General features: G+C 40.9%; 1 protein-coding gene across 21 annotated transcripts in view; it reads left to right on the top strand.

Annotated features, from left to right (window-relative positions):
• Positions 1 to 27,588, top strand: part of ROBO2 (roundabout guidance receptor 2) — a 621,912-nt gene that overhangs the window by 268,530 nt on the left and 325,794 nt on the right. The window lies entirely within an intron of this gene.

Raw genomic sequence — 27,588 nt, 5'->3', positions numbered from 1 at the left:
GCACAGACTGCATCTTGCAGAGTCCAGTATAGCCAAATAACTTGCTTTTATCTTTAATAAGTGTTTTATGGGCTTCAAATTGGAAGAACCATTTTCACTTTATTTGTATTAGAAAATTTGATCTCTGGTCGCATAGCAGTGTGATAAATATTGCATGTAAGACTTTTATTGGAGGGTTGAAGACTATTCTTTTAGACTGAGCATATGTATGTGTGTGTATATATGTTGTAGTAGGAAGAGATTGTTATCTATAAGGAGTGTGGGGTCGCAGGCAAGCATTTCTAATACTTCAGTTCTTCAGATATATGAGAGTTAGACATACTATACTAAATATATATTATAGTAAGTTGTTTAAAGGTTTAACTATCTGATTTTTAAAACATAATTTTATTTTTTCACTTTTTGGTCCCCTTTTGGTAGTTTTTTATTGCTTAACAGAGACCCCTGTTGGGGAATATATTTAATTGACTTACATAGCCACATGTTCATTTACAGCAGTTGCTGCCCAAAAGAAATAACAGGACAGGTTTATCAACAGACATGAACTACTTTCATTTGTAAGGATAGCTGCTAGTGTGGTGTCACATTTTGATTCCCAACTCGGATTGAAACTTGTAAGTAGGGTTGCCAGAGTTCTAGGATTGGCCTCGAGTCTCCAAGAATTAAATATTAATCATTAATTAAAGATTATGTCATGTGATTAAATCTCCAGGAATACGTCCAACCAGAATTGGCACTCCGACTCATAAAAGCTGGGTGGTTTGTATCATTCCTGGTTACTTGCTGGCTCACAAAAAAATGTCACTAAATTGTACTGTGCGGTTCCTCCTTATTTCACATTTTGACCACTTGGAAACCTTTGCACAGTTATATAACAAGAAAGGCTTACATCTATGATTTAAATATTGTAAGTGATTTTTTTTTATTGTTTGTTTTCCTTTCCTACTAATCAGGCATCCTTTACTAATCTTCTTTCAAATAAGTGATTTTCCCCCATTTCAAGCTTTGTGTATAAATCTGGTAAAAGCAAAGGCACACCTGTAAATCTTTAGCACATTCCAAGCACAGTTGTTTATCCAGACTCAGAGACACTACTGAGCCGGTTGAGTTCTCAGGTGAGAAGTAAAGGACAGTAGGATTTATTTTATGGGGCTCGGATAATACAGATTGTGTTTCTTATCTTTTAGCCATGAAGCAGTCAGTTCAGTGCAGTGAATTCACAAAGGTTCAAGGTATACTATAAAGATTAAATTAAAGCATATGGCACAAACATTTTGACATTGAACACAGAATTGTTTAAAATTCACCACCTTTATATTGTTTCCCTTCAGTTCCTGTTAGATATTTGGGATTTTTCATGTTGTAAGGGCAAAACTCTCAAGTAGCAATAGAAGCTATTTTGAAATGTGAAAGTTCGCAAAACAGCACATGGAAGTAACTTAAGATGTGGAAGCAATGACTCTTCCCACTCCATCCCAACAACTCACCCTACCCCGCCCACACTTTCCTGTAAAAGTTATATGCAACATACTAATGACTTGTAAAATATTAGAAAGAATATTCCAAAGGCCCTAAAAAGAAGAGTATTTTTTATGAAGAAAATGGTTTACATTATATGCAGAGAAGGTTGGCAGGCAAAATCCATATTCTTCATTATTGCTATAACTTGAAATAAAAACAAAAAGTAGCCATCTGCAAATGAATTAGGATCACAGGAATGAACTAAGTGCTCTATTTTACCCTGCTCTAGTAATGTAGGAATTCAAGTGATATAAAAATAGGAAAATATTTTCAAACAATTGTATGTAAGGATGTAAATTGCCTGCTTAGTTTTCCTTGTGTACATAAACTTTTATTTTGAATAATAATGATGCTTTGCAGTTATATGGTACTTTGCACATGAGTATCTCAAAGTGCTTTATAAACAATGTCAAAGTAACTCTGTTAGGGTATGTCTACACTACCACCCTAGTTCGAACTAGGGTGGTAATGTAGGCAACCGGAGTTGCAAATGAAGCCCGGGATTTGAATTTCCTGGGCTTCATTTGCATCTCGCCGGGCGCCGCCATTTTTAAATGTCCACTAGCGCGGACTCTGTGCCGCGTGTAGCCGTGCGGCACGGAGTCCGCACTAGCGGACATTTAAAAATGGCAGCGCCCGGCGAGATGCAAATGAAGCCCGGGAAATTCAAATCCCGGGCTTCATTTGCAACTCTGGTTGCCTACATTACCACCTTAGTCGAACTAGGGTGGTAGTGTAGACATACCCATAGATTGGAACACACTATCCCAATTTTACAGATAGTTGAAACTGAGATATGAGGGTGGGATATAATAGCTACTTGATATATCCACCATCATGAACATTTGTGGCAGAACTTGTGATATTACACAAAAGTCTTAATTCCTTTTCTTTAACCACTGGATGGTCATCTATCTCATAAAGTAATATTGTGGTAACTTACCCCATATATGTATAATTATATGAAATTGTATGTTCAACATATAGATCAAATGTAAAGGAAGCATATTTCACAGCAAATTAGACTTTCTGTATTGCTGTACAATTTTAGCAAAATAACATTTATTTCTTTTAAAAGTAACTTTTTAAAATTATTTTTTAAATATTTTTTTATATTGTTCAGAATGCACTGTTAAGCTTCTGTTATGTTGTTTCAAGGACAAACACCTAGTAACAAGCAATTAAAATATTCTCAGTAGGCCAAAGAGTTCTTTCATGAATTGTTCATTGGGCAAACAAACGAACAAACAAAACTGAACAAAAAACCACCTGGCTTATTAAACCAGTAAGAATTGGATTGTAAGTAAGCTAATAAATGAGATCTGGCTTTTTTGAAAAATGAAAGAAATTACCATAGACGAAGTGGCAGTCTTGTCAGAAACTAATAAAGTAGAATTAGCTGTCTCATATTTTTATATTTCTTTCTTGTATATCACATTTCTATAGCAGCTTAAATTTATGTCTCACAAAAGTCTGTTAGGCAGAAACAAAATTACACCAGAGATCATCTTGTACTTTCTGCCCCTACTCCAGAAGATACAACTGGAGTGCACCTCTGCTCCCCTGATCCACACTCAGAAGAGAAAGCAGCAGGAGCCACCCAGGCTATGTCTAGACTACGGTATCCTGGAAAAACTCTGCCACATAAAGGGAACGCATCTGTTTTTCCAACATTTTTTGCAGAAGTGCAGACACGCTCTTTCAGAAGCCCTGTCTTCCTCATGCCATGATGAAAAAGGGCTCTTCCGCAAGAGGAGGATTTTCTGAAATTTGTCCCAGTGTAGATGGGCCAAATTTCAGAAAAACCTCTTCCGACAAAACTATTGGAAAAAGGCATGCAAATTGCTGCAGTCTAGGCATAGTTGGGTAGTGATAGTTGGGTAGGATTTGTCAAAAAAGGCCCCCCATCTACTTCCCAAAACCCTTTTGGAGTTAGCTTTCTGTCACACATAACTCCATATGGGAGAAAGTGGCAAAAACCATACATGGACTGTGTTTATGGGATGGGGATGACCCTTGGTAGTTTTAGATTCACTAAAATGGATATTATTTGACTGCCATTCTTTTTTACCTTCATTTTTTCCCCCTAAGAGATCATTATGATAGAAATAAAGTACAATGGGGCAATAGTGGTTTAGCAAGATAACTGGGCAGTGGGATAGAAGATGAAATGCCCTGGGCTGGGTCATTTTAATACGTATTAAAAAATTGGTTTACATATTGTCAGTTCAGCCTATTTAGACTATAAACTTTCTGGCCAGCTCATTGTGACTTACTCTGTGTTACTACGTGAACTAGCGCAAACAGGTATGAGCCTGATTGGAACTTTTAGGAACTATGTCAATAGAAATTATAATAATGATGAGACCGAATTTAACAAACTTTATTGCTAGTTATTTCAAGGGAGTAGATTGTTATGTAAAACATAATTATTCCCAGTACTCTATAATTTTGCTTCACAGGATTTCCTGCAAACAATTATAAGTCTTCCTTTCTGTTTAAGCCTTTGATATTAATATAAAATATGAACATTAACATTGTATCAAAGGATTTGATATACATTCATCTATCACTTTTCAGTCATCCATTTTAAAAATTCTTTGTCTCTCAGAACAAAAAAATATGTATTAGGAAAGACTTTTATTTTCTATACTCATGCTAATTATTACTGATGCTTCTTTTATCTTTTGTAAGTCTAGCATTCTCTGCCCCTGCATCTCTTGTGAGGTCGGGAAGGTTATCCATGGTAGTATTTGAAAACACCGTTAATAATAAGAACAATCACCAGAATCTTCTTTACTTTTTCAAATCCAGTACAACTTTCACTTTTGTGCCATCCAGAAGAGAAAGTAGGTGGATGCACCCTGGTGTGCAGATCTAGCAAGAACTGGCTGAGCTGCGGCAAAAGCCAGCAGGGAGCTGTTTAAAGAGCTGGCAGGACCCATGTTGCACTAGGACAGTACAGGTTGCACCTCCCAAAACTGGAATTCTCTGGTCTGGCAGCACGGATGTTCCTTGATCAGAGAACCCCAGTAGCCTAGTGGCAGGAGTGCTATCCAGTAGGGACAGGATGAAGCAGTGGGATGGGGCAGGAGCTAGCAGCAGCCCCCTACAGCCTGCAGTACTGGGACTGGTTTGGGGCAGCCCCTGGCATCACAGGAGCGGGTTGGCAACAGCCCATGGTAGCGTGTGGCCGGGATCAGAGCCTCGGAGAGCCTGTGGAAGTGGGACCAAGGCTGGAGCTGGTAGCAGCCCTGTGGAAGTGGGGCCAGAGCCCGCAGGCAGCAGTGGGGCTGGGACTGGATCCTGAGCCCCTGGCAGCCGAGCCAGAGCCAGCCTCTGGCATCCTGTAGTAGCATGGGACTGGAGCCCATGGCAGCATGGGCTGCTGGAGCCTGGCAGGCAGCCTGGAAGAGGCTGAAGGGAGTCCCTCCTCCTCTCTCCCTTCCCCAAGCTGGAAGAGTCTGTGGCTGGGGGGGCTGTGGCAGGGAACCATCTCTAGTCCAGCAAATTCTCTCGTTTGGGACTGGTCAGGTCCCAAGGGTGCCAGGTAGGAGATGTCCAGCCTGTATTTGTAAGAAATTTTAAGTTACTTTCACCATTAGATCATGCTTTTAGATCCAGCAAACCCTGCATTTTTCTAGGGGATTAAACTAGTAGGTCACTGGGTGGCAGGTTAGCACTTACTATTTCCTAAAAGCTATGTGGATCAGGGCTGAAGGCTGACAGTTCCTGAAAGTATGTGAGGTTACATCTTTTGATTCTTGTGGTCTTCTCTAACCCAGTGTTTCTCAAAATGATCTGAGCCACCTGCAACCAGGCCGCTCCAGTTGGTTTACTTACCAGCTCTGCAGCCACAGAGCCTCATGGCTCCCATTGGCAGTAGTTAGGGTTGCCAGATAGTTGAAACAAAAATACCGAACATGCCCACCCCCACACCAAAAAAAAAAAAAAGCAGTAAAAAAGTTTGGGGAGACCAAACTTGTTGAGCAAAAAAAAAAGTACTCCAAGGACTTAAGCCAAAAAAAAATGAAAATAAAACAGCATGTCCCCTTTAAGAGTAAGTACAGGGATAGGAACAGGGGAGCGGTTGAGCACTAAGACCCAGGGGAAGGCATTGCTTCCCCTAGGTCTTTTGGCCAGCAGCTAGTTTGTGCCGGCAGCCTTGGGGAACCAGGTAAGCATAGGGGCTGGGGTCGGGGGACAGGGAGTGTTAGGAGCCAGGAGGGAGGCTGGGCACTGAGTGTTTGTAGGGTTGCCAGGTGCCCGGCATTTTCATCTCCTGGTTGGGGAAAAATTCAGAAAATACCAGCCATTTTAGGTGTCCGGTATTCTCTGAATTTTTTTACCAGCCAGGAGCTGAAAATACTGGACTGTCCAGGTGCATACTGGACACCTGGCAACCCTAGCAGGAAAGCCTGCTCTGCAAAGCAAACTGCCTGCTACCCAAAGCAGAGAGGCTGACCCCAGGGCAACACAATGGCCGGGCAGAGGGTGGGGCGACCATGGGTATGAAGGTGACTTCCCCATAGCTAAGTCTTTGGGTGTCCCAGTGGAAAGAAACAGGAATTCCACCCCACTCAGTTTTGGCTGAGAGCCTATGGAAAGTGCCTTAACCAACCACAAAGCACCTGTGGGCTTCTGTCCTGGACTATGGCTCCACACCTTGGTGGAACAGCACTCAGGGATAGGGCTTCTCCTTCTCTTCCACGGGCATCACTCCTAGGCCAGAAGCAACCAGCTGAAATGAAAGCTCCCAGCCCCCGATCACACCCCCTCTCCCAACTACTCTACCCGCCCCCACCAGGCTTCTGATCAATCACAGGCTCCCAGCCCCTGATCGTGCCCCGCTTCCCAGCCATTCCCCCCGCCCCCGCCAGGTTTCTGACTTGACCAGAGGCCCCCAGCGGCAATTGCAGCCTCACCTCCCAGCTTAGGAGTCCCACCTGGGAGGTGGGGCCGCGATTGCTGCTGGGAGCCTCTGGTCGCATCAGAAGCCTGGCGGGGGTGGGGGGTTGCCCACGTCAGGCTTCCATCCGGAAAAATCAGAGAATACCGGACACTACATGTGTCCGGTATTGTCTGATTTTTTTTTACCGGGCAGAAGGCGCAAATACCAGACAGTCTGGTAGGATACTGGACACCTGGCAACCCTAGCTGTAGTTCACTGTTTGCAGCCAACGGGAGCCGTGGGAAGCAGTGTGACCCGGGCCGCTGATTTCTCCAGCTCTCCTTGGCTGCAAGTGGCAAACTACAGCCAGTGGGAGCCACAAGACTCCATGGCTGCGGAGCCGGCAAGTAAATGAACCAGAGTGGCCCAGTAGCAGCTTGCTCAGAGTGGGTCTGCAGACCACTTTCAGAAACACTGCTCTAACCCTTTGATTCTGTTATCTATTTTACAATCCCCAATTTTCCATGTATTTTTAAATAACAGCATAATTATTTTCAAAATCTAGGATGAAGCTCTGACCTGTGACAAAAATATCAGAAATAAATCCAGCAAATGAATTCACTAACTTCACTCGGGCCAGAATTCCATTCCTAACAGGCATGCATAGCTGATGTGATTGTTCAGATTTGTATTATGTCTAGTGTGTCTTAATACCTTCATCTTTGGTCCAGAAGACAGAATAAACAAAGTTTTGAGTAAATTCACATATGATTCCAAATGGGAGAGGGATGTGTTGCAAACAGCAGTGAGGAAGGAAATTAATACTTATTGACCAGTAAAAACATGGACATATAACAAAAGCGTCTGCATGTAAAAATATAAACTAGCTCAATTGGCCAAAAATAATCTTAAGTCAGATACAGGCAGTCCCCAGGTTACGTACAAGATAGGGAACATAGGTTTGTTCTTAAGTTGAATTTGTATGTAAGTCGGAACTGGCTCCAGATTCAGCCGCTGCTGCTGAAACTGACCAGGGGCTGACTACAGGAAGCTGGAGGCAGAATTGCTCTGCCCCCAGCTTCCTGGAATCAGCCACTGATCAGTTTCAACAGCGGCTGAATCTTGAGCCTGGGACAGAACAGCTGGGCTGCCAGGTAGGTCCCTGCAGGACCAACCCGGCAGCACCCCAGCTGCTCTACCCCAGGGTCCACAACAAAAGCCTGGTCTGCTGGGGGGGGGGGGGGGGGCGCGCAGCTAGCTGCGCCCCCCGGCAGCAGACCAGGGACACGGGGAGCAAAGCTGCAGCGGCGGCGGGGTCCCGCGCCTCTGAGGCTTTGCTCTGGGTGTCCCTGGTCTGCTGGAGACGGTCCCCAGCAGACCAGAGGCACCAGGAGCAAAGCGGCAGCGGTGGCGGGTGCCGCGCCTCTGAGGCTTTGCCAGAGCAAAGCCTCAGAGGCGCGGGACCCCTCCGCCTCCCTAGCTTTGGCAAAACCAGGGGAGGCGCAGGACCCCGCCACCGCTGCGGCTTTGCTCCCGGTGCCTCTGGTCTGCTGGGGACCGTCTCCAGCAGACCAGGAACACCGGGAGCAAAGCTGCAGCGGTGGCGGAGTCCCGCGCCTCTGAGGCTCAAAGTCTCAGAGGCGTGGGACCCCTCCGCCTCCCCGGCTTTGCTCCAGGTGTCCCTGGTCTGCTGGAGACGGTCCCCAGTAGACATGGGGCACCCGGAGCAGCTTTTCTCGCCCTGGAGGTCGAGGTGGTGGGACCGCTGCGCTCCGGGGCGAGAAAGCCCGGTTCGTAAGTGCGGATCCAACATAAGTCGGATCCGCGTAACTCGGGGACTGCCTGTATTCAATGGATGGGTATTGAACTTGTTATCTCTAGTGCTTAAATATACTGAAATAGTATTGCTCGTCTAAAAAGATGGCTAAGTAAAACTGCACTGCTTCTTTTGTGTAATCAGCCTGCTTACTAACTTCCTTTTTATTCAAGTTCACATTGTAGAGTGAACACAACTGCACAGGTCTGATCCAAAGACCATTGAAGTGAATGTGGAAATGTCTAGGAATGCTTTCATGCTCATATATCATGAATAAAACTGTTAACTTATTTGCTATAGGAGAGTCATAATACATTTTCCTGTAGGAGGGCCTACCGCAAAAAAAAACACTTGGGCATATGATTGGACAGAATGTGGTTAACACACTTATAATTGAAGATGGTATTTGGTGATGATGCATGAGAAGGAAAGTACATAGTTTGCGTTTCAGATCCCTGGTAGAGTTTTCAGGGCTATTAGGTAGGAGGAGATACACTGAACTGGAATATGTTTTGATGTGGGAATTCAACCCCTACTCCCCCTTGCAATTTTGTACTGAGTCAATTTTCAGAGCATAGTAAGATTGGGCTACCCATTAGGCATAATAAGGGAGTATGAAATCCCAGAATATTTTTAGCTATAGATGCTCAGGAGGCTTTTGATCATGGGACAGAGAAGTAATATTTTCACCCTATATAGCTGTAATGCAACTGAATGTGGAAAATTGTGTTTGGTTCCAGAAAAATATTGACAAACTGGAGAGAGTTCAGGAAATAGCAACAAAATGTAAGGTGCCAGAGGGAATGATTGATGAAGTGTGATGGAGTTAAATATGGATAGCTTAGCTAAGTGACAAGAAAGAAGGACATGATAACAGTCTACAACTGTTTGAAGTGTATCAGAACCAAGAAAGCAGACTGCATAATTATTTAGCACGGTAGATGTGGCAATTACATTAGAAATAATAGGATGAAATTAATGAATCAACAACTGAGGCTAGACTATTGTATCATCTTTTTTGTCTACCTTCCCTAATACTTATTCTTTACTTCTATTCTGTCAGAAATGATGGTGCCCATAATCAAGATCTTAGAATTCCTTTTGTCCAGTCAGTCCCTCCAGTGATTTCTTGAGGTCATTGTTAAATTTTAAGTATCATTCTTGCTTTCAGAACCCGAATGGAATCTGCCCTGCCCACATCTCAGACCTTAGCTTAAGAGATCTGAAAATCAATCAAGCTTATGCTCCTACCACTTTTGAAAATGAGATGTGGGCTTCTAAGTTAATTAGAAACTTTTGAAAATACTCACTCTTGACTCTTATTTCATCCTCCCTTCACTCTTCCACAGATAATGCCAGCTTCTAATTTCTCTCCTTATCTTGTCTCTATACCTTTTTGTGTATTTTTTTATGCATGAAAGACTCTCCAAGACTCTCACTGGCCCATGATGGTTTTAATCAGTTCCTTCATAATCATTAATTTCTATAATACTCTCTCTCTCTCCATAAAGAGCCTACACTGGATGTCCTCTCCACCCCATCAATGAGTTACCTGTATTGCCAACCTCAAATATTCAAAAATCATCAAGAGAGAAGCCATTTAAAATCACAAAATCTTAAAAATCACCAGCTTTTAATAATAATAATCATAATCATAATAATTAATAATAAATTATTTTAATTTGCTTCTGGGTTTTTGAACTTTGGGGATGCCCTGATGTCACATTTTCAAGCTTTCCTCCACAATCCCAAGGACTAGAAACTTAATAAATAAATGAAAGATCTTCTACTAATCACTTGACTCCAGGTAGGGGGACTTTTATACAAAAACATGAAATATATGAGACTCATGGGAACTCTGAACCCCTCACTATAGAAGATCAAAGTATCAGAAATAAATCCATAAAATGTAACTCTCTCCTCTGGGTTCCTCCATGCATTTTGTTTTCTTCTGTCTCTGTGTCTGTCACTCAGGATATTGGATCACTTGAGTAGCTATTGACTTTTTTATTATTATTTTGGTGCTTTAGAAAGCACTATGCATATTTTGGTTGCCTAAAATAGTGTTGCTTAAACCACCATGTTCACATAGTTTTAATCCAAAAAAGGAAAAATTGCCCTGGTTTTGGTATTTATTTAGCTCTCTGCAAATCTTCTGGTAAAACTGGCAATGTTTCATTATGGAAGTCCCATAATGATCTCTTTTGCAGTTTTTTAATTACCTCATTTGCAGTTTTCCGCCAAGGCACTGAAGTAAGCACAACATTTTTCTCAATTAAATAAATGAGAGAGCCTGTGCAATACCAATATATCTGAGTTTGTCAATATTTTAATAATATTTTAAAAATCCTATATAGCAGTATTTTCAATCAGCAATAAGAAGTGCGCTATACTTCGCAAGTGATTGTTTGGGACAAAGTAGAAAATCCTTGTGATGGAGTTTTTGAACGTGTGCAGGACAACAAAATAACAAATTTAGCCAACACAGAAGAATCAAAGGCGCTAGGAAATGCTTCCTGCAGTACTGTTGTGCTCACAAATGGTGAAGAAAAATAATGAAAATAAATCAATTTTTGGGTACTGCCAGGTAAAAGATTGGGCCTTTTACCCAATAGAAGAGTTTTACAGCAGGAAAAAATGGAGTGGAGATGTATCAGTGTAGATGAGGAACTGGCTTAATTTAGATGAAAGACAATAAAAATGCACAAAAAGCTTATTTGGCAATATTTGGCTACTTAAATCCCACTTGCCATGTGCAGTTATCATGTGCACAGTTAACTGGTCTATCTGCACAACTGCCAATTTACAAATTTAAAAAATAGATTTTGTCAGTAATGAAGCAGATGTAATTGCAAATGTTATGGCTTTATTTAGGTGACCAGCTGAGAAAGAGAGCGTGAGAGAGAGAGAAGCTAAACTAAGTTACTTCTTCCCGTGTTTCAGCATTTTGATGTCAGGGTCCTCATGACCCAGATCGAACTGATCACTTAACTGTGCTATAACAAACAAGAATGCAGGAGTGAGAAGACTTGACAAAAGCAAGGACTATCAAGTTGAATTAATGTGTTTATCTTATGTACAAGCATAAGTCTTTGTTAGATTGGGCTTGATTTACTAATATGATTTAGTGAGCCAATGTTAGAAACTTTCTTCTTTGAGCTGCAGCAATACTGCCCTTGAGATAGATAGTTGTGCTTGAAAGATGACTTTGGACAGTATTAGTAATAGCTCTCCTTAGGCAACACTTCACAACTCTTGTTTGTAAAACTAGTTATCATTTGGATTATAATATTGACTGAAGAAGAAGTATAAGGTGAAGAACGTTGTAAACTGAAAGAGCAATTTACTCAGAAAATATAGTTTCTGAACTGGATGGCTAGTTAATTGTCAGCTATAGTTATTTGCTTAAATACAATGGCTAGTACTTCTCCCTTTACACTACCCCCATAATCTCTATATTTGGAATTTCAGTAGGCAAGTGAGGAAATACTCCAACTGCTGTTCTAAATGTTTAATCGGGTTAAATGTTTCAAACACTTCCCATAGTCGAGGGCTGAGGCACATTGTGTTAGTTATGCAAGTATTATTTATAGTGAATGATTTGTAATAAAAAGATTATTGATTTGTATGTTTAGCATTAGGATGGTCACTGCCTCTTTATGTACCGGACTTGTTTTATGGATGCATAATTTTATTATTCCACTATAGCATCTTAAATGGTTAAAATATAGGAAGAAATATGGTTAAAATATAAGTTATTTCTAATCTCTAAAAATATGCTGCACTATAGAGGTACTTTCTGATGAGATATATTTTTTATGTTAATTGGTCATTTGGCCATGCATTTGCCACTGGCTGCGCAGCCAGTATCTTGATTTTGCCATCAAAACCTGTTGACCTGTTGAATAGGGTAGTAACGTAACAGTTTCTTTTAGGGTATGTGAGGTTGTGATAGAGCCAGCTGAGTTGTTTAACTTGCAAAAGATGTAATGTGTGTATGAAGAATATAACAACAATTATGTGGAGAAAGTACAAGTATGTGATGGCTTAGGTCTTATACAGCATCAATCTTCTCATGAGTTATCAAATTTTTTCTTAGGGGTAAACTGAAATGTCATATCAGACGTATGGCACTATGCACTTAATTAGATAGAATATAGACCCAAACATATTATCATACTTGTTGAATGTTGTCTGTTTTGGGGAAAAGATGGTGTATTAGAAGTGTGTTAATAGGAATTACATTTTAAAATATGGTATTTTGTGTGTGATTTTGTGCAAGTGTTGCCACATTTATCTCATCCTGTACATGTACATTTTTATAATTACACCTGAATACAATGTAGAGAAATTTATATGAGGATTCCCATAAATATGACCTTGTGACTCAGTAGACTGAGTATTTCATCAAGGTCATTAGTTAAACTATGATTTTTAAATTGTAATATATTTGGGGAAGATTCTTTTCTTTATGCTTATTTGTAGAGACTCTAGTATATGTCTGACACAATATGAATAATAAATAATGGATTGGTGGTACCAAAGATTATGATCCCAGTTATTGGGGGCCTAGTTGAAAAGAACTGGATTTGTCTTTCAAATCTATTGTCTGGTGACTATATCTCAAAATATGACATTACAGTTGGCGGTGTATACTAGCCATCTCAGTGGACTGAGTCATTTTCTCACTGTTAGAGTAGCTACTTTGAAATTCAAGACATGTTAGTGGAGCACTATAAGGTGTGTTGCTGCCTAAGTTATGCCTGTTTTTAAGGAAAAAGTGTCTAAGACTCTGTGGCATACTTTCCTATAAAAATTTAAACAGTGAAAAAAGTATTGGCTTAAATAAATGCATTTTCTTAAGTTGATCTCATGACTATATGAAATTTTAGCTTAACTGGAAAAAGTAAAGTAACTTTTCAAAATACAGTAAGAAAATCTGTTAATGATGCAAGCTTGAGTCATTTTCCAGATGACACAATTAAGAAGGTACTGAAAATTATGTTAGCATTTAATGCTAGGGGGCAAAATAGTCTGCAGAATTGCATTATCTTAAAGAGCAATTATAAACATGGTTACAAATGTTTTCTGCATATTCATCTGCTTTTTATATAAGTATATATGGTATGTATAAATGTAACTGGTAAATAAGTGCAGTCTTTATTGATCTTTTATTGTACACCCAAAATTACCCAAAGTAGCATTTCACAGTTATAATATCTTCCTTCCAAGACTTTCTCATGTAGTTTGGTGAAGTCACGTACTCAACTCCTATCTTCCTCCCTACGCCTCTGTCCACTCTGTCCCTATTGCTGAGGTCCATAAATACTATTACTGTCAAGTTTTTCACTTCTCTGCTGCAACAAGCTTGCTGGTATTTGGGAATGATGCAAACTTCCCCTGACTACTACAATTATTCTTTGGCCCTGTGCTTACATTTATGCCAGTTGGAGTGGCTTTTCTGAGACTATGGTTTTCTGACTCACAGTAAAGAAGGGGCCACTTGAGAAAAGAGGTGGTTGAGAGGCTGTGTGTTTTAACTGGAGAAACCAGCATGCACTTTCATTAGGTGCTATATAGTGGTCATCATATCAAAATCAGAGAAGGGAAAAGCTTTGTTTAAAATCAGAACTGAATTAACTTTCCCTCCAAAACTTGAATCCAAGTTGGAGCTTTATGTCTATGAGATTTAAAGGGTATTTACTAATTTAATGATAGAGTTCTGTTTTTCTGATCATCATGTTTATACTGATACCTACCACTACAGCAGGTATTGAAAGCAATAGCAAAGTATTGAAAGCAAGGTACTGAAATCAATAGCAAAGTGGTTTGTGGACTTCATGGTGCTTCTGGTACTTCTCTCTCCCTCTCTCTATTTGGGGGGGCCGGGCAGGGGTGGGTGGACGTTTTCAAAGCTTTGCTTTGGCATAGGTTTAGGAGGGTTGTTTGTATGGTCTTGGATTTTGCCGATGACATTTGTTGGTTGGTCAGGGTTTGGAATGAAAGGATTTGTTATTAAACTGAATGAAATCATCTGAGCTGCAGTGTGTAGGTGAAGATGGAAATTTCCCCAGAGTTCGGTTTGAAATGCTTATATTTGGTGTTCTATTTGTGCATGTTATGGAAGCAGACCTGTGCTGTAATGTGGGAGTTGGTAATCACACATTCCCTGAAGATAATGTTTAGTCATTTTGGAGAACAAGGTTACTTGGTCACCTTAGGTCTTATCCAAACTTTACTGAAGACATTTTGGGTCTTTCCATTGACTTTGGTGGACTCTGAAAAGCCTTTTTTATCAAGTGGCAATGACAATTCATAACTCCGGTCATCTGAAGAAGCGGGCTGTGCCCACGAAAGCTCATGATACCATCTACATGTTTTGTTAGTCTATAAAGTGCTACCACCATTTGTTGTTTTTATTGTGAGAGTTGTCAGTCCTGTGAGTTTAGAGGAGGGCCTGCACCTAATCTACTTACTCTTTTTTATTTTCACACTGAAATTAGATGGATTTATTTTGGACTGTAATCCCCTCACCTTGTGTCAGGTTATGAAGTGAAATTTCATTCAACTCTGATCATGACCGTAAAAGTATATTTATTTTCTCTTAAAAGGTTTAAAATACACAGAGAGAAATGGTTTAGTGGTAAACCATTTGATATTTCCCCAAGCAAACGGAAAATACGTGTGTTTTTGTTTCTTAGGGTACGTCTAGGCTACCGCGTTTTGTCGACGGAAGTTTTGTCGACAGATACTGTCGACAAAACTTCCGTCGACAAAGAGCGTCCAGACACATTGAGTTCTGTCGACAAAGCAAGCTGCTTTGTCAACAGAACTCCATAGTCTGGACGCAACGTTACAGGCAATAACACCTTCTGTCGACAGAGTTCTGTCGACAGAAGGTGTTATGCCTCGTAAAATGAGGTATACCAGCGTCGACAAAACTGCTGAGTTCTGCAGTGTAGACGCCGGTATAGTTTTGTCGACAAAAGTCCACTTTTGTCGACAAAACTAGGTAGTCTAGACACACCCTTAGAGTTAAAGTGCTGAAGACTCTGGTAAGCTCGTTGTGTATGTATGTATGTGTGTGTATAAATATATATGTGAAATATAAAAATATGATGTGTATACCAATTCCACTATGCCAAGTCTTCCTCTTAACTAGACATGAAAATCTTAAGAGTTTAATACCACACAAATAGCCACCAAAGGGACCAACAGCATTGGACTTTTGTCTTTCTGTAGTCGTGAGGTTATTAACAGCTTTGCCAGGTTTATGTGGCTTTTGGATGTTTATATGTACCTTGATTCAGGAGTCTACCTTTCTGCAGTGCTCATTAGTGGTAGTGGCCTTTCTAAACCTAGTCTTTTGGGAATGACAGTGATTGTGACAGATGGCAGAGAAACAGAATTGAACTGGGACATGGCTTCTCACTCTGTCTCTGTCTGTCTCTCTCTTGCCTTCCTTCCTCTTTTTTTCAGTACTGACGTTAGATTCCCATGCATTTGCCCCTGGAGAGACACAAATTGCAGTAGTTACTTACGCAGCTCTTCACAGAGCACTTGTGAGAATAAGCTTTTGTGTTTCTCCTTTGCCAAATATAAATAAATTATAGTGCTTTTACTTTTTAAAAATGGGGCTTTTTTATTTGCATCTTGCGAAAGGTAAAGTGCTGAGAGCATTAAAAGCCAAAAATGTTTCTTTACAGTAGTGTACCTATAATACTACTGCAAAAGCATCTTTCAGCTCCTTTACTAATGAAGTCTGTGGTTTGAAAGCAGACAGTCATGTGGAAAAAAATGGTATTTTTAAATCTGGCCTCTAAAGAGTCAGGAATACTTAGGAAAATATTTTGGTGATATTGATGGTTATCATATATTCCCTGTTTTGTGCAATACATATGAGAAAGGTGTGTTAACAGCATGAAACATTTAAATTGCAGATAATTGGTATTTTGTCTTCCAGAATGACTACTCAGTCCAGAGGCCTGGATGATGACTATGGTTTTTGGTATTCATATTCACTGTCTGTCACAAGAATTTTCAATGTTCAGTTAGTGATTGTACTCTCTACTTCAGTAGCCTCCATTCTGCATTAAATTTTCTGAAAGGCTGTTAGTAAGACATAAGTAATTACATTTACAAAGATACAATATGCAATGAAAACATTACTACAATCAAACAAGCCAAAAAGAAGTTCATTGCAGATGTGACAAACTGCAGTGCATTCCGGCACAGAAACTACTTCATGGATAGCACAAAAATTACAAAATAGTTTAGTAATGGAAGTATATATTGATACCATTCACATTTAATGTCAGATGAATAACAGAGAATTCAAATTTAATGTTGAGTAGCTGTTGTTTGTGTGAATGCCTTTACATTGGAGTACTGTTCAGTTATCAGTTTTCTCACTACTGAATAGGTCACCAATTTGATTTCTGGTTTATAGCTGTCCTGTCAATAGATTCATACTTTTCTTATGATTTAGAGATATCAAATAATTTTATGCTGACATAAGTTGCCTCCCTGACAGCTTTAAAATATGAAACAACAAGCAGTCAGTGTCAGCACTCTTAAATCAAACCCAAGGGCCCCCATGGCACCGCACAATGGCAGCTTGTTACTGCTCAGCAAATGTCAATCTAGTCAATGTGTATAGGAGGTTGTCAACTCCCTGGTTGCATCTGCCCTAATAACTAGTCTTCTATAAGGGGACATTCATAAAGCTTTCGTCATGTTGCCTGAATCCTAAGGTGAAAAGTCTATACCATTGCTTTTTGTGTTCAACAAATGGTTACTAAAATTGGTGAGTCTGAACCCTGCAGTTTCACAGCTGAGAGGTTATTATTCTGTATGCTGCCCTGCTGAGAACAGTAATAATTATAAATGAACATACAGACATATTCTAATAATAATAATTAATTAATAATTAATAATAATACATAAAAGCCACCAACCCCATTTTTTTTCTATTCAGTGTTGTCAGCATGCTGTTTTAACTGTGTTATTTAGCCAGGGGTGTAGCTAGCAATTTGTAAACAGATCCTGCCCTCTCTATCTGTCCCTTGCCCTCACTATAACTATAATCCTCCAAGCTAGACACACCATAATGTATAATACAATGACTACACAGTGATTGCCACTATACAGGAGAATCTACTAGTGTGTTCATAAAAGGCCTAGTGAAGAACAGAAAAAACCCCCAAAATGTTGCCCCCCATGAATTTAAAATTTCATGCAGTGTCATGCACAGCACGTCTCTACTGAACGTATTTGTGTCACATACTACCACACAGAATAACAGAAGATCCACCTCCATTGGAAAAGTGGCAGAAGCCTGTTTGCAAGCATATTTTGATTTAAAACCATGTTCAGAGATTGTTTTTAATATGACATGTAGTTTTTAGTATCTTAATATCAAAAAACAGTCATTTTGCACTTTAGTCTAAAAGGTTGGGGTTTTTTATAGTACAATGTCTGCGAAATACAAGTAGATTCTTACTGTAAACAGTGTCAGTAACAGTAAATATTAAAAATCAAATATTGCATGATTATATGCAGCAAAATAAAGAAAATAAATTCTCCATACTTTCCACAATCATCTGCTCTTGTGAGTAGTTACAGTTACCTTACTTTTTCCAGATTTTGATTCAATACTGAATTCAGAACACTGAATTTTGATTTAGCTAAAAAACCTCATAACGATGCTTAAAATTATTTTGGTTGCATGGTTACAAACTCAATTAAATCAGTTTCCAGAGATGTACTCCTTTACAATAAATAGACAACACAGTGCCAACGTCCTTAAGATTCCTATATCTTGTAATCTCATTTCTTCTGAGAGCTTACAGTAAGGATTCAATCTGCCTAGAAACTAGGCACGTACACTGTAAATAGTTGGCATGTAATGAAGTCAACGCAGGAATTATGAACTCACATAAGTCACTGGAAATTGAAAATATTAACAGTGACTATATAAAGGAAGTTTGTTGGCTGTATTTTCTACAGCTTGCAATATTACACTCATTCGTATATATCTTATTATAAAACCTACATTGGAAGCAGGGAAGAGAATGTCAGTTCATTCTATGGACATGTATCTCTTCTATCAAGAATGAAGGAAAATAAAAGTATAATTTCACAGACAACTTAATAATGCTGAAGATCCCCATCTAATAGTGCCAGTCAGCAACTCTGATAAAGGATGTCCTTCCCCCTTAAACATAAGGAACTATAAACAAAGTCTCAATTTTCTCTGTCTCCTACCCCCGCAAATAAAAAGCTCTATAAATCTAATGTATGCTTGATCCTGAACCACAGGGTTATTTCCATGTTTCTAAGATTATCCTAGACCTCAGAATCCATTGATATTAGGATACTAGTATAGATCATAATTGGAGTTAATCACATAAAATTCCATGGATGTATTCAATGGATTTCAGAATTTGTGAAAAGATCCAGCTTGCATTCCCCTGGCCTGTGCCATTTTAGTTATGCTAGCTAATCAAGAAGTGTTAGAACCACAGCAGTAATACTGAACCTGACAGCGATATCTTTGAAGACCCTTTGTGTGCAAAAAAGCACAAGGAATTGAGATTGTAGTTTATCCCTAAAAGGATTGGAAAAGAGGGAGAAAGCTTTCTGTGCATCTCCTCAGACTATACCCAATCTAGGTCTAACTCTATTCGACCATTTTTGTAAGGCAAAGTAAGAGAGAGCCAAAGGGGTGTGTGTGTACAGATTTCTGATTACAAAGACACTAATATATTGTTTTAAGTCTGTTTGTACTTTACACTTTGCCTGGCCAACTTTTTCCCTGCATGTAAAAAACAGACAAAAAATACAGTTTGGTATCAGTCTTGTTCAATCTTGAGATTGCATTGTGTTCATGGGTTCTAGAGAAAATTTCCTAGATATCTATCACCACTGACTTAAAATGTTGAAGCTTTAGTTTACTCATCATGCTTTGAAATACATTCATTTTCCTAAGAAGAAGAGACATAAATGGCTTAGAATTTAAACTCCCACTCCTTGCCAAATTCAAAGGACATGCACCCTGTTGTCCCCCTCCTACTGTGTCCCAGCTCCCCCTCTCACACTAGGAAGTATCCTAATGAAACACAAGTTGGGTTCAATTCACCAATTGTGCATCTCTATTTTTATGCTGGTGTAACTTAATTATTATTTCAATGGAGTAATGTTGTGAATCAAGCTCATTGCATCTATGCCAAAAATTTAAGATTCATTTGTGGAGTGTCCAACACAAAATTGTCTTCAGTGAATGAAAAAAGTGGACATTGTTTTAGGGTATTTTTCCTTCAGACATGTTATGTATTTCCTCTCTCCCCTCCAATCCTGTCACATGGATCTTGAAGGCTTGTGATTCTCTAATTCTGTCTCAGTGTATATACCATTTGAAAGCATTTAGTTGTGATTAAAGCAGATTGAATGAGATAATCCCTCAGAGTGAGCAGCTTCAAGCAGCTCAAACGCAGCTCTTTGGGGACATGAACTAACTCAACACACGCTAATTCCTGCAGCATTTCCCCTGCGGTGTGTTATGCACACCAATCACTTTTTATTTTTGTTTACTGGGCTCCATTAGAATTATTGAATTGTGCAGAAAGCTTCAGCGGTCGTGTGGCCTGGAACCCTACCTCTTCATTTCCCTTGCAACTATTTAATAAAATGTATTTCACCTTGTTAGCAATCGTAGGAATGCAGTTCCTAATGGCAACTATGGTGACTTAAATGGTGACCTTCAGGGGAAGGATAATAAGGTAAAAGCCCTGGAATTTGCTTCACTTCCAACAATATACTGTTATGGATAGTGTGACTGAATGTACTAGCCCTTTGAGGCCCTTTGAGGCCATCTGCTGGAGACCCCATAGTCCTACCAAACCTCTTCCCTGGACGGCAGCCATATAGTGAATCAGAGTGCAACTGGATCAAATAAATGGAGCTGCTGGGTCTGAGCAGGGCAGTTCATGGCTAGAATCAGAGGGGTGGAGAACTGGGCTACCCTCTGTCTAGAGGAGCTTGCTGGCCTGATTACTGGCCTTAGCAATGAGAGAACCTTACTACTGTGACCCTAAGGTGAAGGGAACATGGTTATACAGGGAATAGCCCAGGGAATAGCAACAGTGAACTGGAGGCAGTGATACTTGTCTGCTAGTTACAGGGTCCCTAGTTTGGGACTTGGAGGTAAGTGAGCATGGGTTTCCCACCTAGTCACTGGAAAGTGCCTGAGAAGGGAGGCAAACTTTATGTGATGCCTGAGTTTTAAAGGTCCCAGAAATGGGGCTAGAGATCCTGATGAGAGCCAATAGTGTGCCGGACTCTTCTGCTACGCCGGAAGGGGTTCATTGTGTGACTAGGCCAGAAGGCTGAGCTATTGTGGACATACCAAGCAAGTTTGACAACCTACAGAGGGAGCCAGAAGCAGGGAACAAGACTGTGATAGTACAATCATATGCACTTGTGACAAATGAGGATAAAATGCTAGCAAGTCAGCACGGATGTCTTTCTCATGCACTTTGTATTCATTTTCAGAGATGAACAGGAAGGCCAAGGTTGTTGAATATCAGTGTCTGCATGTGTAAATGGTATTTCCAGTGGTGAACTGTGACAACATGTTTCACAAGAGTCTCTTCAACTGAGATTTACAGAATACATTCTGCTGATGCATAGTGCCACAAATACTCTTTTTTGCCTATAGGGTAAGTCGGGGTAGGCAAAGGATCCTCTTTGGGCTAGATCCGGCCCTCCAAGCTGGAGGATCTGGCCAGCGACCACTCTGTTGCTCCCCTATCCCTAGGCCAATCAGGGCCTAGGGGCAAGGGAACATGCAAAGTCTTCCTGCCCCCACAATAGCACGCAGCAGCTAGAGATATGCCGGCTGTTTAAAAACAGCTGGCTTTTATCTCCAGCTGCTGTGTACCTTTGGTGGGGGCGGGAGGAGGTAGCTTTGCATGCTCCCCACCCCCAGGCCAATCAGGGCCTGGGGGCAGGGAGTGCGCAAAGTCTCTTGAGTCCTTTCCCTGCCCTGCCAGGGACACGCAGTGGCTACGTAGACACACGGTCTGCTTTAAAACAGCTGGCGTGTCTCACTATCCATCACACGCCCTTGTGGGGTGAGGAGACTTTGCATGCTCCCCTGCCCCCAGGCCTTGATTGGCCTGGGGCAGGAAGAGCGCTCAAAGTCTCCTCCTACTCGGTGCCTAGAGGGAATGCCAACTATTTTTAAATAGCTGGTATTTCTCTCTAGGGAGCGGAGTGGGGGAGGGAGGGGAAAGACTTCTTGAGTTCCCCCACTCCAGGCCAGTCAGGGTGAGGGGGAAGCACAAGAAGTTTCCTGGCCCCGCTTCCTTCTACCTGAAGTGGCTGGGATAAGTGCTTAAGACATTTGAACTATTCTGATCTTTATCCTAAGGGCCAAATTCACTCCTGATATTACCCTGGCATCAGTGGAATTTAGGTTCAACAAACAACAAAACAACCTTTTCCCCCTCTATTCATGATGTGATATTTGTATTATTTTAAAATAAATTTGATTCAATATTTTAATCAGTTGATTTTCTGAAACCTCTTTTATTTATTGATTTGGTTCTCTGCTTTTCTTTTCCTCTTATCTTCCTCTTTGTGCATGGGTACTTTTGTGCTGCTATTGCTGATGCACATAAATGCATACATATGTATATCCGCTACTTCTTTGTTTAGTGATATGTATGGCATAAATGTCAGAGCCATGCATTAAGTTTAAGATTTTGCATTATTCACAAGTCATGAAGCCCCATTCATGTCATTCCAACTGAGCACCATTAAAATCTAGATACCCCCATCACATCTTCTGTATACGATACATATTTTGGAACAATAGCTGTAGATAATACTTTAGAATGTTATTGGTTCTATTGCACATGCTTAGAATGTAAACTAGAAATGCTGTACTTCCCGTGAATCTAAATGTATAAGATAAAACTAAAATGAAAATTTTTAGAAACTTCAAAAGCTCAGCTAAAATAGTTTTGTACACTGGCTTTTAATCTGATACTCAGATTTGATATCTCTAAATCCTCACGGTCTGGAAAAAAGTACTATATATATTTCAGTGAAAGCTGGGAATCTTCCCTTTTCAGGGATGCAAAGCTACTGTTTCTGGCTCCTAAGAAGTTAAAAAATCAGACTTAAATTGGTTACTAATTCAGAAATTAATATTATCTCAGAGTAAGGGGATGGTTTTGGAGAGAAATGCCATATTGGAGGATATGTGAGGAATTGGGGAAAATCAGTGTTTTTTTTTTTTTTTTAATATGCAGCATTTCTTGGTGTGTTTGTGATGGATTACCTGCCATGGACTAAGGTCAAAAGAGACTGTTAAAGGAAGCAAGCAGGAAAGATATAACAATGGCCTACTTAAGGAGCATCCTGAAACTCAATAACAATAGCCTGGATTATAGCTGTGAAGAGGTTACTCCTGAGCTCTAACCCTAGTGACATAGCTGTTTTGCCAAGGATGGGAAGAAAGATCAAAGCAAACTAAGGGTACGTCTAGATTACCGGGTTTTGTTGGCAGAAGATTTGTCGACAGTATCTGTCGACAAAACTTCTGTCGACAAAGAGCGTCCAGACACCTTGAGTTCTGTCGACAAAGCAAGTTGCTTTGTCGACAGAACCCTGTAGTCTAGACGCAACCCTACAGGCAATAACACCTTCTGTCGACAGAACTCTGTCGACAGAAGGTGTTATGCCTCATAAAATGAGGTATACCAGCGTCGACAAAACTGCTGAGTTCTGTCGACATAACGTTGACAGAACTCAGCGGTAGTGTAGACGCTGGTATAGTTTTGTCGACAAAAGTCCCCTTTTGTTGACAAAACTCAGTAGTCTAGACACACCCTAAATCATGATAGGACACTGGGGTCTTGGAAAAGGTGGGGATTGGGTGAGTGTCCAGAGGCTGCCCAGGGAGTGTCAGCGAAAGCTTACAGCCTGGTGAGGAAGCAGAGACTAAAACATGTTAGGAGGAGGTTGGGAAAAATGATTTATCTCAGCCAGAAACAGGTGATTACTTGAGTTGAGGACATTTTAGAAACCTGGTAAAACATGATTAAGGTGCAAGTACCACAGACCTTTTCTTGATTTTACCCTTTGCTCAACATGTTGTGTACCTTTTGAGAAACTGAATAAACAATGCTTCTTTTGAAGCATTTTCTGTGTATGCTACATATTTTGAAACAATAGCTTTAGATAGTACAGGTTGAACCTCTAAATCTGAGACTCTCTGGTATGGCAGAATTCGTGATCTGGCAGGAACACAGCTATTACTGGACCAGAGAGCCCTGGCTGCCCACGTTCAGAAGCGCAGCCTGGGCTGGCCTGGCAGTGGGAAACTCAGCCCCAGCAGGATGGCATGGTAGGGAGCGCAGTCCTGGCCAGGGCTGGAGTCAGTAAGGCCAGCGCCTGGGCATGTAGCCCGGGCCGGCGTAGCCGTGGTTGGTGCTGCAGGTTGCGGGGTGTCCCTGTCTGGGGCTCATGTAGTGGTGTGGAGGGGCTGGATGCAGCAAGTCAGGCGGTATGGATCACAGCCCCAGCTGAGAGCCGAACCCTATACTTGGGTAGGAAACCTTGACCTCCCCTTGTCTGGCAAATTCTGTGGCTCGAGACCTCTCATGTCCTGAGGGTGCTGGACAAGGGAGGTTCGACTTGTACTTTAAATATTATTGGTTCTATTGCACGTGCTTAGAATGTAAACGAGAAATGTACTTCCTGTGGATCTAAATGTATAGGATAAAACTAAAATGAAAAAATGTTAGAAACCTAAAAAAGTCACATTAATCATTTTGCAGATCATAGCTCACAGGAGTGAAAGAGCTTATAGGTGCCAAACACAGTTGGACCTGTGTCATTAATATAGTTGGCACACAGCGGTTGCAACCCAGAGATCATGTCTGAGTGGTTAGATCGCATGGTTCCACCCAGAATCAGGTTCTGGAGGCCATGACTATCATCTAAGCAAGGGTGTACAAGCCAAGTAGTAAAAGTGATCTCAGGCAGTTTGCCCTGTTTTTCTCCACATCCAGCTTTTGGAGTTTTGCAGGTATGAGTAGAACCCTGCAAAGCTGTGACTATCTGCTTTCTACCCACACGTATCCACATCCCTGGATGTGGATGCAGATATCTGTGGATCTCTTTTGAGGATTTAGATGCAGATGTAGATACAAATTTTGTATCCGTACATAGCTCTAGGTATAAGAAAAAACATCAAAACATGTTTTTTCAATGGAAAAAAAGGAAATACGCTTATTTTTTATACCTGGCTATTGGAAACATATGGTTGAAATCTGAAACTTTGCATGTAAATTCTCTTCAACAAGGTTGAAGCTTTTGCTATCATTGGTCTTGGGGACTATCAGCCAATGGTCAGGGCAGTGCGTGGTGTGTGTGTGTTATACACCCGAGTCTTCAACTGCTAGGACTGGGGTCCCTTCGCAGCGGGCAGCCTGTGAAAGGCTGACTGGTGCCCCGAGAGTTTTCAGAGAGAACTTATTACGCCTGAGACTTTAACTGCTAGGACACACAGTCCCTTCGCAGCGGGCAGCCTAGGGAAGGTTGACAGGTGCCCCAAAGGGTCTGTCCCGTGGAGGCGACAGAACCCAAACGCCCAGCTCTGCCTGTGTCTGCTCCTATGACGGCTGGAGTTCTTTTAATTGTGTTTGGCTCTGTTACAGCAACTAAAGGAGTCAGATTAAAGCTTAAACAGTTACAGATTTATTAAAGAGGCTTCTAAAGCATGTGGTTACAGTGGCTATTGCTCTATTTCTTAACTGCTAGCAAAGAGAGATCTTAAAATGGTTACAAAGGAAAAAGAAAGATAGAAAATAATGGTACCAAGTGACAGCTTAATCTTTAAAGAGCTCTATTCTGTGCATGCACTAAAACAAAAGGACACATACAGGTACAATTTTTACCCCTTTCTGCGTCCCTCGATTCCAGTGCGTCAGGCCAGGATCGGTCCCTCAATTCCCCGGGAAAAACGAATACGAGGCTGGGCATCCCCATGTGGACCTCGGGAGGCAATCACCTAACCCGACCAGCAGATAGATGGTAGATTGACGCTCAGAGTGACTGTGCTACTGGACCCATCTTTATACCCGTGGGGTCACACATTCTCTTTCTTATCTATGATGCCAAATGGTGCTGGTTCGTCTTTGTGACGCCAGCTCTTACAAGGGAGTTGTGAACTTAATTTACACTTGTAAGAGAGATAACTAAATTGGGAGTACTGGACATTCTTTTCTCAGTGGGCGATCCCCCCCTCCCATCCGAGGATGGCTGTGTGTTCTTATCAATATAGGTGCCAGCCCAAGCAGTTCGCACAGCCTCGAGGTCAGCAATTGGCATATCTCTGTTTACAGCCATCCAGGGTCACAGCAGCCAGCATATCTGGGCCTTCTGTCAAGGTATCAAAGACTATGCTGATTTTATTGCTCTCTCTGGGTATGTCTACACTGCCACCCTAGTTCGAACTAGGGTGGTTAATGAAGGCATTCGAAGTTGCAAATGAAGCCCGGGATTTAAATATCCCGGGCTTCATTTGCATCTTGCCGGGCACCGCCATTTTTAAATCCCCATTAGTGCGGACTCCGTGCCCGTGGCTACATGCGGCACGGAGTAGGTAGTTCGAATTAGAGAGTAGTAACGGTAGTTCGAATTAGAGAGCCTAATTCGAACTACGTACTCCGTGCCGCATGTCGCTGCGGCAAGTCCGCACTAACGGGGATTTAAAAATGGCGGCGCCCGGCAAGATGCAAATGAAGCCCAGGATATTTAAATCCCGGGCTTCATTTGCAACTTCGAATGCCTACATTAGCCACCTTAGTTCAAACTAGGGTGGCAGTGTAGACATACCCTCTATGCCTTGTATGCTCCAGGCACCTCAGAGGGGCAAGCGAGATGGATGTTACGGGGGAAAGGGGGTTCTGTCTGGCTACAGGGACCAAGTACAAAATAAAGTTATAAGCAATTAAAGAGTAATTCAGCACATTAATTGACATTTTGCTAAGACATTGTGCTACCTCTTTCCCCCTTGACTGCTGAGACAATTTGCATGTGAGAGATTGTATGCCTTGGTGAAATACTGTACATATCAAAATAAAAAAAAAACTACCTTAGATTCCACGAAAAGACAAATTCATAGTTTTGTTTTGTTGTTGCTCATCAACACAATGTACCTGAGATTAGTTTGCACAAGTTGACTACTGAGAAGAAACCTTTTTGTGATTTAATATAAATATGCATGTGTACGAATGCTGTAGGCTCCAATCAAGATATAGGATATTAAAAGCATTATACATCCAAACGACTTGCAAATTCATCACTGCTGCAGCTGATGCATTCTTTGTTCTGTTTGGTAATATTTCCATTCCCAGTAATGATTACTTAAGATGTCTTGTGCTTACAGTGCACATAGAGGAAAAAATGAAAAAAAAAAAAGCATAAAAATCAGAGGATCCACGTGAAAGGGAGAGAGGCACAAAAGCCCAAATCACATGATATAACCATCACATTATTTGTTGGCCTAGTAAAGTGGGTGAAATCAGAAAGCAGTGGATATAAGCAGCTTGTTCCTCTTGGGACTCCCCCCACAATTTGTGAAATAAAATAAATCAAAGTTGCCTGTGCAGTGGCAACTCCCCTTCCTCATTTTTTACACATCTAGAGGTAGCAAAGGGGATGGTAAATTTGTCAACAAAGATCAGCATAAATGGATAAGACGTTGAGAGAGATCTAGGTTGTGATACATAAAGTGGAAAAATACTTTTTATGGTCCACATCTAATATCTATTGAAGTTAATAGGAGTCATGCCACAGAGTTCACTGAGCATTAAATCAAATCTTACGTGATCCTGCTGTCGGATCTTTGCTTTCTACCACTGTTGGTGGCCCCTTTCCTTCTCTCTTCTATTTTGTGCACAGTTTCCTGTGGAAGGCGATACAGGCAGAAAGTGAAATGGCTGAAGGCAAAAGATCACGAAAGTAAGATCTCCCTTTCCATATGTCTTTATGCAAGAATTGGGAGGGGCAGAGAGAACTCTGAGCCCTAATAAGAAAAATCCCTTGAAAGAATAGAAAGCAGGTACTGTGGACATACTTAGATCCTTGTTTAGGAAAATTACTCTTTTCTTCCCTGTTGGCAGTATTTTCTACGGTAAATTGAAGCTCAGTGAATACTGCAAGAATTGAGGTAACTTTATTTACTGAAGGTAAAATTATCAAATTAAATGTTCAAAGTACTCACTTATAATTCTCCTAGGGTGATGGTTTTAAGTAGGAATATGTCTCCCTTCACCCTGTTCCA

This window comes from Pelodiscus sinensis, chromosome 1 (assembly GCF_052426305.1).
Source record: "Pelodiscus sinensis isolate ZL-2025 chromosome 1, ASM5242630v1, whole genome shotgun sequence".
Classification (NCBI taxonomy): Eukaryota; Metazoa; Chordata; order Testudines; family Trionychidae; genus Pelodiscus; species Pelodiscus sinensis.
This window is presented reverse-complemented; position numbering and strand designations above follow the sequence as displayed.